Source organism: Ovis canadensis, chromosome X, assembly GCF_042477335.2.
Source record: "Ovis canadensis isolate MfBH-ARS-UI-01 breed Bighorn chromosome X, ARS-UI_OviCan_v2, whole genome shotgun sequence".
NCBI classification, from domain to species: domain Eukaryota; kingdom Metazoa; phylum Chordata; class Mammalia; order Artiodactyla; family Bovidae; genus Ovis; species Ovis canadensis.
The window spans coordinates 104,104,193-104,120,394 of NC_091727.1; the positions used below are offsets into that span (position 1 = coordinate 104,104,193).

The 16,202-nt window shown below is 42.0% G+C and overlaps 1 protein-coding gene across 12 annotated transcripts in view; it reads left to right on the forward strand.

The window, feature by feature from the left end:
- The first annotated feature begins 852 nt into the window (after positions 1-852).
- MBNL3 (muscleblind like splicing regulator 3) overlaps positions 853-16,202 on the forward strand; it is a 121,592-nt gene continuing 106,242 nt past the window's right edge. For 4 of the 12 annotated variants that reach the window (XM_070290727.1, XM_070290731.1, XM_070290729.1 and 1 more), the window contains exon 1: positions 853-1,227. The gene's annotated coding sequence lies outside the window, so the exon portion shown is untranslated. Of the gene's footprint in view, positions 1,228-1,769; positions 2,130-16,202 lie in introns of those variants that run through there. The other 8 variants (XM_070290734.1, XM_070290737.1, XM_070290726.1 and 5 more) reach the window with 6 other exon arrangements.

Genomic DNA, 16,202 nt, shown 5'->3' on the forward strand with positions numbered 1-16,202 from the left:
ATTTCTTGCCTAATATTAGCTGGAGAATTCTATTTGGATCAGTCCGGTAGAATTTTTAAAAATGTAATTAGCCTGAGAATTTACCCCACTCTTGGATTTAACTGCTGCGTGAATACCTCCTGTGACGTTTCTGCACTTTCTGCAGGGCACGTGGAACTCTGTTACTGGGGTGAAGCAGTTCATGGCAGGAGAGCAGCCCATGAATTGCTATGAGCTTGTCACGGAGGATCCTGCATATACGTGTGTTTCAGACTACAACTGTCCTGCTAAGATTAAATAAAAGCATGCATTTATTACCATTGGGTTCCAGTTAAGGAACAGCTGGTGTTCCTATCACACTTGCATTAAAAAGAAACTTGTAATTTAGCTATCCAGGTGTACATTTTTTGAAAAAATCAAAATATATAATTGCATTTGCTTTGTCCACTTGTCATTCAAAAGTATCTGGAGCTCTACCTTAGGTCTCCTCCTACCCTTCAAACTCTGTTAAAGAGGGGGGGGGGCTATTCGTACAAACCAACATTTCCCTTTCTGAGATCAGGGTTTTAAAGGGAAATAAAGAATTTATAGAAAATAGAGGACTCAGGACGGCAGCTGATGAGTGTTGGTGAATATATAAATATATATGTATTCTGTCTTCAGTGGGCAGACGAATTTATTGACTAAGGTCATTTTTGGAATTACCTATTTCATCTTATATCCAGAGGGTCTAGAAACGTCCAGCTTTGAACCGCACGACATTTCTCCTTGGCACTTCAGTTCCTGCAGCTCTACAAACTTTGCTGCCTCCCTCCCCCACCCCATCCCCACCCCCATCCACTCTGGGGCAGTGTGCAAGTTCTGTTTGTTCTCGCTTTTGCAAAACCTGAGCGTTATGATTTGCTGCCCCAGCCCCTTCCCTTAATAATGAAATGGCAAAAAGCCCTTGCAGTGGGGGCTGGGCCGGCGGGCTGGGGGAAGAGGCGCCACACCCCCTGAGAATAAAGCCCGCGCTCCGCTCCACGAGACCCGTGCGCTAAAGAAAGACTCAAAGAATATACACAGCGCTACAGGAACAGAGTGCCAGCACTCGGAGCGAGCGGGATCTGGAGCGCGACTTTTTGGCGCTCTCCGGGAGTAGCGAGGGAGGCGGAGGACCGACAGTCCCGGGCTGGGCGCGAAGCGGGGGGCTGCACGCCGCTGGATTCCCGCCGCGTCCGGAGCTGGGAGCCGCACGCCGCGGGCCAGGTGAGGTCGGCTGCGGCGGTGGGGCCGGTGCGGGGCGCGCCGCGCTACCTGGCCGGGCGGGGCAGCGCGCCGCTTCCCAGCCCGCCGGAGTTGGGCGCGAGTTGCCGCTGGGGCGCCGAGAGTCCCCTTGCCGGCGCCGTGCCCTCAGCGCGCCGCGCGTGTGCCGGGCGCCGGGCACCGCGAGGGCCGCCGGGTCGGCGGGCGCTGCCGAGGACCGACCGACCGGCCGGCTGGCCGGCCGGCGGAGGGCACGCCTTTGGCTGCGGCCGGGCGGGGTTTGGTCCCGGGTTGCCATGGCAGCCGCTCGCCGGGCCCGGAGCCCCGCGCCCGCCCGCCCGCCGCCGCCGGGGAGCGGGGAGCGCGAGGTGTGCTCCAAGTGGACTGAACCAAGCGCTCGGGAGGCGCGGGGAGGGCCGCCCCCGGTCCCCCCTGTCCCCCAGCCCGCTGGCGGGCCCCAGGAAAGGGTCCCGGAGTAGTAGAGGAAAAGAAAATCCTCTGGTCTCTGGACTCGCGAGGAGGCTCGCCCGAGCCCGGGGGGTGGCGGGGAGGGGGGAGGGGGTCGGAGGGATGTCGCCTCCGTCCGGGAGTCCCTGTGTGCGTCTCTCACTTGACATTTTCTACCCCACCGCGGCCGACTCGAAGCCGGGTTGCCCGTCCCAGCCCCGAAGTTCTGTAGGTGGGGCGGGCTTTAATTTGCTTATATCTAATGATTTCAGGAGCCTCGCTTTAAAATGGCGGCATTGGGTAGCCACCCGTGCTAGAGGCTCTCCCCGCATCGGGGCCACCTCGCGCAGCGCGGCTTTTGCTTCTGTCGCTAACAGATGGCATGTGCCACTGCCCCCGCCACCGCCGCCGCTGAGAGCGGGACCCCTTAGCCCCTGGGTTCGCGCTAGCAGCAGAAGGTAAGGCCGGCGAGGAGTTGGGGTTGCCGAGCGTGGCTGCCTTTCTAGGGCACCGGCGAAATCGAATGCCTTTTAAACTTTATTTTTCAAAATGGCAAGTAGAAGGAAAAGTAATCCTACAACTTTGTTAACGTTAGGGGCTTTAATCTTTCTCCTTTTTCTGCTTCCTTCTTTCTCCTTCCTTTACATATCTGTATGGCATATATAACGCCTATTTTGTCATTGAAAGGAACTTCTTGTATGGCATACCATCCGCAAGTGCTTCTAGCCGCTCACGTCCCCGGGGCGGTGCGGTAACGTGGGCAGTGCCCCAGCTTTCCTGTTGCGCGGTCTGGTCTCTTCCCGCTGCAGATCAACACATTTAGGCAGCTTGCTTTTACTATCGGCATCCGAAAGGGACTGAAGGTAGATTTCAGGAGACTCTTGAAAAGAGAACTTTCATTTTTAGTGTTCACACGATAAGCTTTTATGGTTAGAAAATGAAATTAAATCAAGACCAGCAACCCCAGTTAACATTCAGGTGATTCAGTTGTGTAGTTTTGTCGTTAGTCGACCTACTGTGTGTTTTTCTGTCTGCTGACCCTTAGTTGGTATAGCTTAATACAACAGTGAGGGTGAATTTATTGTTGCTGTAATTAAGATAGCATGTTTTCCAAAAGTTCTTCTTTTCAGATGTTCCTAAATTGCTGGTGTTTTTGAATTGGGTATGAATCCTCACAGCATAATGCCACAAGTTAATTGACAGGAAAGCACCAATTAAAACAAAACTTGCAAGATTTAATTTTGAAATGATTGCTAATTTTTCACTATGTTGACCCCTTGGTTTAATAAGTCTTTGGGTAGTTACTGCTATAATGGTTGGAAAGTGGACTGTTGAAATAACTGTACTAATGACTAGACGTCAGTGTTTAATACAGTTCACCTGAGGTTTTCCCCCTCTGATGAAAGGCATATTGACCATGGAGCTTACCAGCGCCCTCGGATTTTTCTAGTTATATTCACATTTTTCCATTTTGCCTATGAGAAATCTAGTCCTTAATGTTTAAATACTGTTAAAAGTTGTTTTTGAAATGTTTCTCAATATGTAATACTTCAGGGAGATGCTTTCATATTTATTGAAACTTCCCTGAACATAGCCTAAAAGGGCTTCTACCCATAACCCAGGTGATATTATTCTACCTCTGTCCACTTTTGACTTCTCCCAAAGCAATAGGAGCAACTTGGCTGGCAGATTCTCCTGTTATTAAAAAAAAAGCAAGCTCCCCGAGGAGTGGTGGGGGTGAAGAGATTGTTTTGCACCTGTGCGAAATGCTGCAGTTTTCCTATCCAGGTGCTGTGGTGTGCCTAGAAAGAACTTAACTGTTTGCAGTGGAATTTACTGTATAATCCATTTTTCAGATTATTGATGGCAGAAGTGTTCAGGGAAGTTCATTACTTCACATCCAAAAGGAGAGTTCCTCTTGCAGGTAGAGAAATAGATACCTGCATTTGTGCAAGAGAACAGGGATGACACAAAGGACCTTCTCCAGTTTTTAGTGATTACATCCTTAGACTCCAGTTCATGAAGCTTTGCTTCCTCGTGTGCTGCCTTGTTGCTGAATGACTTTGGGCAAATGTATCCTTAAAAGAGTGGGGGTGGCATGGGGTGGGGGGGCTAAACCTTGGGGCCAGAATAGACAAGCTGAACTAGTGTAAGAGACATTACGAAGACATTTTGCCAGTTAAACATTCAGTGGCTTCCTAGATTGATGAGATTGGAGACCTTGTATGAAAACATAAGCAAAGGAGTTTTTCAGAAAAAAAAAAATATTTTGAGAGAGAATTAATATGGTGCTGGGCTAGAGGTGGTGACTGCATGTTTCATTCTAAGAGGTACTTCATTTCTCTAATTTGCTTTGCTGCCTTAATGATTCCCCTCAACTGTTCAGTCCACGCGTTTCACAACAGGTGCCTTTTATGGGGGATAAAACCTATGATTCCGAGCTGGTATCCGAATTCTCTTTGGTAATCTTCTGCACCTACCTAAGCAATGCTTTGCACAAATTAGGTGCTCAATACATGTTGAGTTAAAAAGAAAAATGAGTAGTTGGTAAACTCACAGAGGAGCAGATTTTGTGCTCAGCTTTTAATTTAAACAGGAGATAGTTTGCTTTTTGTGCACTGGCTAGAACCTCTACATTTGAAGTCATTTAGAACATTCTTTCCCTTCATTTCCTGCATTGTATTTGCCTCAGATGGGTTCCCTTGCTTCTCACTGCACTGCTAGACTCTTGTGTAATTCATCTTTCTGACCGGTAGGTGTATTATTATCTGCCCAGCTCTGCCATATGAAAAAGTAATCACAGCAGCCTCGGAAAAGAAAGGTCTTGTCTTTGGAGGCTGTACAGTACTGCACGTGCTGGAACAGTGGCCGTGTCTGGGCTGCTGTGCAGATGCTGACAGTGTAGTTGGAAGAACAGTTTTGTCTCTACCCAGATGTCTTTATATGTGAGAGGGAAGGGAAAGGAAGAAAAGAGTAAAACCCCCTAATGTGATGAAGATTTTCCTTCCGAAAACTGTACATTTATCCTGCTTATTAATAGCACAGTCTTTTCAGGAAGGTGGCAGAGTTGTTCTGTTCTGAAATAAATCAAACTGTCTGATAGGATTACAAACAGAGATTGGGGCCTAGCAGACAAGAATAAGTTACAGTCCACGTTTGACAAGTAATTTGATCCTGTAATTAAAGTTAGATAATGGTTACTGCCGTGTTACAACTATCAAGTGTCTGAAAGAGCATGCAGGCTACGTACGGTGCTCCATATGGTTGAGTTTTCTTATAACAGTGTAGTAGGGTCAACAGATGGATTTTTCTCCCTTTATAAATGCATGTGATGTCAGGAGAGTAGAATTCAGAAGTTTTGTTTCTTTTGGGGGGTTTTTCTGTCCCTCGCTCCATGTGACAGAGCTCTTGATTCAAAAATAAAAGGAAACCTGTGTCTCAGATGAAATGACGTGGGCCCTTTTCCTCTAAGAGAATAAACTGCTTGGGAACAAGTACCTTTAATTGCTGACCAACCCAAAACAAGCACAAATTATGACCCCCAAAAAAGCAAATAGAGCCATATTAATGTAGGCTTTTAGATCTTATGGAATCCGGTTCTGAAGCATCCTGCTCTTCCTGAATGGTTATATATTGCTTCAATACAGCCAAATGACAGTGTTGGAAAGACAGCTTTGAGAATTAGGATAAATAAGGTATCAACTACATTATCAGTTGTTAATGCTATCCATTTGACCTAAAAGGAGTCAGAAGTTTTTTTTTTCCCAGATTATTCTAAGAAATACACAATATAAAACCATAATTTACTTCTCCTTGCTATTAAGTTGAGTGACTGTGTTTTTTAAAGAGTGATGGGGAAATAATGCAACTGGGAAGAAGGACCTTATTTTTATTTGAGAAATAAAGGTACTCCCAGGTTGTCTGGGCACATGGAAGCACACGCATGTGCACAATGTACAGATTAGTCTGCATCTTAGGACAGTTTCTACAACCGTGCATTGATTTATTCCCAGATGATTATAGAAAAATACCTATTTCTACAGCACTCCTCCAATTCTAAGAATGAAAGAAAAAACTTTACAATAAACTATAGTAAATGTTTGCATTACACTGTCTCTCCGAGGCTCTGTATGTTGAACTCCAGTAAGTTAATTAGAATGTGTTGATTAGAACTCAAGAGGAAGCAGAAATGAAAGCAAGCTTGATTTAAGTATGTGTGTGTGTAGGGGTATATACATGTAAGTGAATATACATGTGAATGTATATAACATGTATAGTATATATAACATGTATGTTATATATTCACATACATGTCACACACGCATACATATATATTTTTTTTCTCCTTCTATATGTATATGATCCTTTTCAAGAAACTCAAGCATAGTAACCCCAGAACTCTTCATGATAGCCATGAGACCAAAGTGTTAAGGGAAAAAAAGGAGACTGATTAATAGAGATTTAGAAATCAATTAGGCATGCTGTTTAAAATATTATGTCTACTCTTAGAGCCTTCTTCTATCAGCATTACATTGGGTCATGAGTAGAAGGAGCGATTTGTTTCTAACATTAGACAGAGGTCAGTTTTATGACCACACAGTGGATGAACTTGAAGGGCCCAGAAGGAAAGGGCCTCCAATTGAGAAAGGCAGTCTGGGCAGAATTGCAGGAGATTGGCGCTAGACTTCTGACAGGCTGTGTGATCTCCTTAAGGCTATGGGAGCGTCCTAGAGACGGAGAGTTTGCTTGATCTTGTTTTCCAATGCGGATTATTCAAATTAGCTTAAAATTGTCCCCACCAGGTTTTTTTTGAATCTCGAGCTCCTTGGCAACTGGTGTGGAAATTTGAGACTAGTTTCTTAAGGCTTATTCAGGTTTCCTTGAATGTACGAGTAACTCCTTATTAGGCAAGTTCCCGGGTCTCCTTTATATTCCCAGTGCCTGGTACATAGTAGTTGATAGTAGTGTTAGTCACTCAGTTGTGTCCAACTCTTTGCAACCCCACAGACTATAGCTTGCCAGGCTCCTCCATCCATGGGATTCTCCAGGCAAGGATACTGGAGTGGGTTGCCATTCCCTTCTCTGGGAGATCTTCCCAACCTAGGGATCAACCCCTGGTCTCCTGAGTTGCAGGCAAATTCTTTACCATTTGAGCTACAGGGAGAGTTCTCAGTAAAACTTGGTTAAGCAAAGGGAGAATAGTCTTTCTAACTTGTTTTATTTTATGAACAGCCTTTCTGTGATTTCAGGTAGCGTTATCTATTTTTTATGGACAAAAAATTATCAACAACAACAAACAGGATATCCTGCTTGACGCCATGGTAGCAGCTCTGCCACAAGTCCAGGGAAAAGCAGGCAATGGCAGCCTTTGGGCTGAGGCCTCAAGGAGCAGCCTGAAAGCCAGCTGCTCTTTTCCTGTCACCTGTAGTTGCATTTAGTGTATCCCCAGCACATCCCAGAGAAATCAGTCCGCAACCAGAAGTTATGTAGAAACAGTCCTTCAAACCGTTTTACCAGGTTAAAAAAAAAAAAAAAGAGGAACAATATCAGAAATACCGTGACTCAGATGCCTCGTGTCATGTATAGTTTAGAAAGTGATGAAGTCAGACAAAACCCCAAAAGGGCACTGAGAGCTGTCTCATTTTCACTCAAAACACTGATTGCCCATTTAGAGGGTGAATTTGCATAGGTTTTTATTTACCAAGATACAGGTGTGAATAGCGCCTCTTTTTACTGTATCCAGAAAGCAAAGTCCACCCAGTGGAAGAGACGAGCTGCCATTTCAGATCCACCACAATCATCTTTTGTGCCCAGAGGACCATGAGGCTTTAGGTACAGCTTTTGTAGTCTCTCCTTATATAGCAGCATGAAGAACCAAACAAGGGGCTGTGTTTTTATTTGGCAAGGGGCAGTTGGCCTGTTAGCAAAAAACAAGAGAATGGAAGAACCAGAGAGCTTGCATTTCAACTTTTGTTTTTAGTCTTCAGCCTTCACGCAGGAAAACAAAGCAGAACCAAAGTACCATGTATAATATTAATTTGGACATATAGCCCATAGTATAATTTCTCACTTTTTTTTTTTTGCTTTACAAACTGAGAAAATGAGATTGTCACATAATGTTAGGGTGGTTGTTTTATTGTACTCTGTACATGTACTCTGTAGTGGTTTTTCCAAGTTCTATTTAAAATATATAGAAACACACTCAACCAGATGTGTGACACGCTGGCAGAGATCACATCCCTTCTCAGCACCCTACTGTCCACCGAAATGCAGGCACTCCATAAATGGCCCAATTTTTTTGGTTAAAGAACAAACACATTGATGTGTCCCCCGACTCCGTCCTTGCTATGTGTTATCAGTGAGGCTCCCAGAGAAGAGGAGTGGATTTTTTTCAGAGGTGATTTTGAGCAAAATTTAAACTTTCCTAAGTGATTGGATAGCATGAAGAAAACCTTCTTAGCTCACCCAGAAGTATGAGGTGAAAAATATACAGATTATAGGGTCACTTTTTATGTCTAAGAGCTTCAAAATGTAGAAAACCATGGGGGTCGAGGAGGTGCTGGGTAGTCTGATCTGTTTTATAAATGCCTGTAGCAGTGGCCGCAGCCACAGGAAGGGACTGTGTCTATAAGTGTTGTGCCGGCTTTCTGAAGCCAGGGTCTGGGCTGGGATCACACAGTCTCCCCAAGGGAAGGCCTTTTTTTGGAGAAAGAGTTTGGCGGAACTTTGGCCAACTAGCTGCCCTGCTACCGTTTAGTAGTCCTCTTTCTTTGATAAACCTGGTTTTGCTGGGGGATTCATTTGGACATCCCGAGAGCTTCAGTGTAGCAATAACATGAGGGCAAAACACTTGTACTTTCCAGTTGAAACTTCCCCTCCAAAGATCTTCGGTGATTGAGAAGTTTAGAGGCTACATAAATGTGACACAGGGCTTGGCGTTTCACAGTTCTGGAAAAAAGACAGGAATCCCTCCATATGGTGTGAAGTGTGTGTTGACAGCAGTGAAGGATCTAAAATGCGACTCCCTTAGAGACCTCTCATACCTGCACATACTTTGAGGTTACACAGGTCATATTGTGGGCTGGTGAGAGAGAGAGGGAGAGAGAAACCAAATTGAAGACACTAGTTCCTCTTCTCTGGGGTATTATAGTCTGCAGTTCTCGCCTTACTCATCAGGTGCATGCAAATTGTTCTGAAAACTGACCCGAAATTAACAGGAAACATCTAGGTTATCTAATGTCTGATCCTGAACACTTTTACTTTTTCTCATGTGGTCTCTTATTCCTGTATTCATTAAAATGCAGAAGTTCAAGTGACTGGTTGTGTGACCAGTCCTAAGGAAATTTTTTGGTAAAAGTTAACAGTTTTCACTTTCAAGTCTAGACCATCTAACAGCTCCCTTCATTGCCTTCCATCTTATCCCCAAAGAAATGTCCATAATATTTTTAGCCGTCTATGAAAACAGTTCCGACAGAAGCACTGAGAAATAGTGACAAGCAATGACAGGAAATGCCGTTTGCCCTGGTCTCCTTCATAACTTAGTGAGGCCACAGCTGCCTATTTGCTTTTCGCTTCCTGTTTGGGGGCTATTTGGGTCAAAAGTAGCAGTGTTTTCCATATAGAGATGATTTTTTTTTTTGGCTTTATTCTGTAGGGCCACGGTAAATCTGTCACTGGACTGCATATTTTGTATATTTTATGAACTGTATCATGTGGTTTGAGTTTAATTTGGAAGGCAGTGCTTTTACAATAAAGATCTGCCCACCTCCCCCCCCACAAGTGCAGCTTTAGGGTCTGGGGTTGCAGGGGCATTCGAAAGTTTATAGCTCTATTTACACAATAGTGATTGCTGAGAAGGGCATTTCCTGCCAGTTAATGACTGGTCGGAAAGGCCAACGGTCCAAATCCAGGGAGAGAGGACCATTCATTAGATGCCACGAAGGGACCAGGACGCTTTTATCATGAAGTGGTGGGGAGAAAGTGAAAACACGGTCTGCCTTTTGAAGAGCCCAAAGCAGTGCAAGCAAAGCCAGATATGGAGGTGCTGCTTTGTGGTGTGAAAAATGGACCTTCTTTTCATGACCAGGACCAACTGACTTTCCCAAGAGGGTACGCAATCAAGATGTGGATGAGGAGGGCATTTCCTTCAGGTTGATGACCCATGGAGAAAAGACAGAGAAAGATGAAGGCCCTGAGCTGGCCTAGTATTAGCTGCCTAAATGGTCAACTCGCAGGTGTTACAGCGCCCTTAAAAACCTTTAAGATCACAGGATTGAATTTCCTAACTGGTTAGATAACCAATTCATTGTGAAGTGGACAAGCATTTAGGGATGGAAAGAATGATCTCTTTTCAAGGTCAGTTAAGCAGGACACCAATATTCTGTTTCAATCTCCTAATATAAAGAAGGTAAATAATATGTATGAAGAATGCTTCGCCTCTTGTGAAAGGAAGTATCTTTGAGGGCTGTAATAGTGACCATTTAACCTAAGACATTCTCAGGAAACAGTTTCGTCCGAAGTATAATTCTTGCCTGCTATAAAGCAGCTGAGGTGTGAAGCATTTGGCATTGATTTAGAGCAAAAGCAGAATAGGACCAAGATTAGGTTCACATCCAGGAATCCCTGACTTCCTGGCCTGTCCTTCACTCCCTTAGCTTCTTAAGCCTTCATTTTGCAAAAATGTTAAATGTTTATAAAGGATAAACATCTGCTCTAAGTTGTTTAATAGATACCTCCATGTAAGGGGGTTCTGGGACACCCCCACTTCAGAACTTGGCTTAGTCTTTTACCTTGAAATTTTCTTTCATATCTTCCAAATTTGGTAGGGGAATGGCAGGGGTGGACCGGACCTCTGAAAAACAGGCAATCGTAATAGGCCAGGCACCTGGATTTCTTCATGGGATTGAGTCATCTGTCACAGGCAGAGCACACCAAATATTAAGTTTCATTTTTGGGTCTGGAAAATGTCATTATGTGCTTTTTAAATATTCAGTAATCCAAAGATTGCTGGTCATCACCAGCTCCAAAATTAAAGAGTTTTCTGAAGTTTAAAACACCCTACAAATTAACTGTATACCAGTTACCATTGTTATTATTAGATGATACCTCGAACACATGTATAAACAAAAAAGTGACTTGGATGAACTAAACAAAAAATTACAACGTGATTTTATTGTTGAGAATTCTTGCATTTGAATGTTAAGATATACTCAAATTTTTTAAGCTCAGATTCAATATAATATCCTGATTTACAAAATGTTTTGGATTAAGAACAAATAAGGTTCTTCTGAGTAGATGTCCCATTGACCTGAATATTAACATGCATTTATAATCAGCAACACAGCTGCATTTAAATAATGATCCAGAAACCTTAGAGGTATCTTGTTCTAAGAGGTTAAATATCCCTTCCATCTTCTTGACATCATGTTTTGTTTAGCAAACCCTTTCTTTCTAGGTTATCCCCAAATATATTTCACGCTGGTTCGGATTCAGTTACTGTAGTCTGTACTAGTGGCCTCATAATTAATGAAGATTTACCCTACTGTTAGCAGAGCTAATAACATTACCTTGTGGCATGTGGTAAGTCTATTTTTTTGTATCAGTGCAGTCTTCAAGTGGTGGGCAGCAAGTCATTAGTGCATAAAGAAATCTATTTAGGAAGTTATGACTAGCATTTCTTTTAAACAAAATTGAATAGAATATATAGCAAGAAAACATCAAAATATATCATGTAATACATTTAAATATTTTTGATGAGACTGTTATTTCAGCTCTATACATATATATACTTAGGATGTTAAACTGTGTTTCTTATTATTTGTTGCTGTTGAAAAGTTTAAAAGTCAATGTTTTAGTAGATATTATCTCAAACCAGGTCAAAAATGATTTTTCCTCTTTTTTTTTTTTGAAGGGAAGGTAGTCAAGACATACAGGGGACTTGGTTGCTGAAATATTGACTGATGTTAAGTACCCTGACAGTTGTGTGTCTGTTTTTCAAACTAAGAAGTGAGACATATTGCTGTAGGAATGCTGTAAGATTTAACATCTATGATATTGTTGTAGTCCTGAAGGTATGCACTTCATGTAAGTATTATGTCTTTATCAAGTAATGATAGACCATGAGACACAGGAAACAATGTTCCCTATGAACAGAAGCCAAAAGAGGACATCTTAGAAAAACAACAACAATAACTAAAAATCTTGAAATGGCTGGATGTGAGGTGCTTCTAGCAGCAAAAGAATGGTCAAAAAATTTATGTGTAGAAAAAAGCTCACATTACTATAGGATGAATTTAAGTGTAAAAAATTTAAAAATTGGTTTTTACAAATCTAAAATGGTCATATCAAGAAAGAAGAAAACTGATTTTTAAATAAGTTGTAAATGTACACATTTACCATATGTTGGAAGAAATACCTGTGAGTGGCTTTTTTTCTGCAGTGAACAGAGGCACACATTAAAATGAATTGTAAAATTGTGGATGGGAGGTGTAAGATGAAAGTTAAATATACCTAAGATGTTGATGTGAAAGTGAAAGTCGCTCAGTCGCGTCCAACTCTTTACCAACTGAGCTATCAGGGAAGTCCTGTTGATGGGAATGGTTGCACAAATAAAGACGACAATAGTCATAGAGCCTTTCTAATTACTTTTGGGCTTCTTTTGTGTCTCAGCTGGTAAAAGAATCCGCCTGCAATGCAGGAGACCTGGGTTCCATCCCTGGGTTGGGAAGATCCCCTGGAGAAGGGAAAGGCTACCCACTCCAGTATTCTGGCCTGGAGGATTCCATGGACTATACAGTCCATGGGGTCGCAAAGAGTCGGACACGACTGAGCGACTTTCACTTTCACTTTTCACTGATAAGAATTAAGCCCAGCACTAGGAAAGAAAGGATTTACTCACATAAGGTACTGAGTATAATCCATTAAGAGGTTGGAAACAGCTTTAGAAATCTGGACAATTTGTGCATATTCCTTTGAATTAAATCATTGTTAGGGAGAGTACAACATAGCCTTCCAGGGTACTGTTGTGTCTCCAGTAGGATCATAAGGATCCGCTCCCTATCCCCAGTTCTCTCCCAGTGCCATGAAACCTCTTTTATGACTGGACATGTTGACTTCATTCCCAAAGGTCTTTTACTGTGGACATCTTTCAGAGCCTTTAAGCACTGCTGTTTTCTCCACACTGAGAATATGAAATGAAATTAGGCTTTTCATCACAGACATTTAAATGTTAAACTTAAGTTACTGCTCTGGAAATAAAATACAATCTCGATTCTAATGAGTTGATAGCTAAACTCTGTCACTGTAAATGAGTTTTATCTCCCTCTTCAGACATACCATATTTAAAACTTAAGAACAGAGAAAGGCTTACACATCTAATGGTTGTGTAATTAGCAATCAATTTATTAAATGGGATGTAAAACAAATGAAGCACCGTAATAAAGTGTTATACCATCACTGACAGAAATGTTCCATGAATTACTCTGTTCATGATGATAAAAACTAAAAAATGATGGATGAATCTGCATATATTTCCCTATCTTTGGAGTGACAGGTTTTAACTGTTTCTTGTTCTGTTCATTAAAGCTGTTTAGAGAGCATTAATATGTATGTTTTTAGGCCACAGGATGACTTTGCCTATAGCATCTGTTTCATCATAAACATTTTAGTAGCTAGAGTAGTTAAAATAAGATGTGGGCCATTTAAGTGTGAGTTATTCAGGATTTTCAGCTGCAACAAGGATGTGATGGTTTTGTGTGTTTGGGGCAAACAAAATTTGCCATTGGTTGGGATGTCAGCTACTTTTAAATTTTTTAATACAATTTTAAAGGTTCTATTTCATTTATAGTTACTATAAAATATTGCCTATATTCTTTATGTTGTACAGTACATCCTTGAGTCTTTCTTATACCTGATATTTTGTGCCTTCCACCGCCTCACCCCTCTGTTGCTCCTCCCCCCACTGGTAACGACTAGTTTGTATCTGTGTCTGCCTCTTTTTTGTTATATTCACTAGTTTATTTTCCACACATAAGTGATATTATACAATACTTATTTTTCTCTGTCTGATTTGTTTCACTTAGCATAATGTCCAGCATAATGCCCTCCAAGTCCATTCATGTTGTTGCAAATGGCAAAATTTCATTCTTTGTTCATTGCTGAGTAGTATTTCAGTATATGTATTTATTTTTATTTTTAAATTTTATTAAAGTGTAGTTGACTTACAGTAAGTTAGTTTGTGGTGTACAGCAAAGTGATATATATGATCTTTACATGATATCTATATATATACCTACTATATATATATGATCTATTCTATATATAGTAGTATGTACATGTTAATCCCAAAGTCCTAATCTATCCCTCACTCCCAACCTTTCCCCTTTGGTAACCAGTAGTTTGTTTTTGAAGTCTGTGAGTCTGTTTGTATTTTGTAAATAAGTACATTTGTATCATTGTTTTTTAGATTCCACATTTAAGTGATATTGTATGATATTTGTCTTTCTATGTCTGACTTAGTGTGATAATCTCTAGGGCCATCCATGTTGCTGCAGATGGCATTATTTCACTTTTTTATGGCTAGGTAGTATTCCATTGTGTGTGTGTGTGTGTGTGTGTGTGTGTGTGTGTGTGTGTGTGTGTGTCTGTATCACATCCTCTTTATCTCTTCATATGTTGATGGACACTTAGCCACCTCTTTCACTTTAGCCCTGTGGGGTGTTTTGTGACTACTTGGCAAATTAATAGTAATAAAAAGAAGCTATGGAAGAAGGGGTGCTACATCTGCCTAAACCCCAATCTGTCATTCATTTCACATATCATCCTAGCTTTTCTCAGTCTGAGAAATATAATGATCTCTTGTGTAACACATCTGTCAAATTTCATTGAAAACCTCAAGGTATACATGGAACATAAGACCCTCAATTGGTGAGTTTGTTTATTGTAAATGACTGTTTCCCTTAGAAGGCAGTGAGACGGTGAGGGCATGCTGTCCTCTAGAATGAAGAAGGAAGATTGAAAGAAAGAAAGAGATGCTGTATTTACTAGTCTTTTGCTTTTGTAATTCCCTATAACTTATTCCTTATTTTTGTGGGACCCTATCCTAAAGGAGATCAGTCCTGGGTGTTCATTGGAAGGACTGATGCTAAAGCTGAAACTCCAGTACTTTGGCCACCTCATGTGAAGAGTTGACTCATTGGAAAAGACTCTGATGCTGGGAGGGATTGGGGGCAGGAGGAGAAGGGGATGACAGAAGATGAGATGGCTGGATGGCATCACGGACTCGATGGACATGAGTTTGGGTAAACTCCGGGAGTTGGTGATGGACAGGGAGGCCTGGCGTGCTGTGATTTATGGGGTCGCAGAGTTGGACACGACTGAGCGACTGAATTGAACTGAACTGAATGGCCAAAAAATTAAGATGTTGGTATTCCTATTGGCAGAATTTTTCCTAAGTGAGGAAAGCTCCTTGGTTCTAAGAATTGCCATCATTTTATTTCAGGAAGCCTGCAACAATTGGACATAGGAAAAACAAAAGCTTGGTCCTCTCAGTTTCAGGAGAGGAGCTCTGGTTCCTGTTGTTCCTCATGTCGGATAATAATTCAAACAAAACAAAGCAAACCCCTCTTGAAATGAGAGGTTGATTGGTTGGTTTGTTCTCAAGTGGAAATAAGCTGGTTTCCTTGAATCCCTGTAGAGGGAGTGTTGTAGAGGACACACATCCAGACTTGGAGTCATTAAAACTTTAAGCTTCCTAGAGCGGAACAGAACTGAGGCAATAAGAAGTTGGAAAGTAAAATCAACACCCATTGCTTTTGTGTCCTGAAGGGTCCCTTTCTGATTTGCTAGGTATAAAACTTAAGCATGTGAGATGTCAGAGGCCTGCAACTTCCCTTGACACCTTCTTATGCTGGCAGGCCCAGACAGGGTGACTTTGGCTCTTGGAGTTCTTGGGTGGCAGTGCTTACTACCACCTTCGCCTCTAGTAATGGATTATACTTTTAAATCAATCTTAATATCTGTAGGCAGGAGTTTATATATAGGAATAAAATTTGAACCCCTATTTTCACAGCCAATAAAAAGGTCCTATAATAGGTGTTTATTTAGAGTCAACTGACATTTATCGAACAGTTACTGGAGCCAGATGCTCTGTGCCCTGGTAGGTGCCTTCATTATTATTATGACATTTCCTCTAGCTACGAAATGCAGTTGGTTCTAGCTAGGCAAGCATGCTCTTCCACACCAATAGATATTGGGCTAAAGATTGTACCTTCACTTTTTAATTGCTCACTTTTTAATACAACCCCACACCCCCTCCCCACAAACACAAACTAATTTCTTCATTGTCCAGTCATATTCTCTTCATTATTTGGGGACCATCTCATGACCTATGGCCTGCCTCTTCCATCAGTGAAGAAATTTATTTCCTTTTCAGTCAAGCCAACATTAATCTCTCAATCATCTTGATAGAACAAATGACTGGTGGATGGTGCTACAGTTGTTGTTGTTGTTGAGTTGCTAAGTTGTGTCCATCT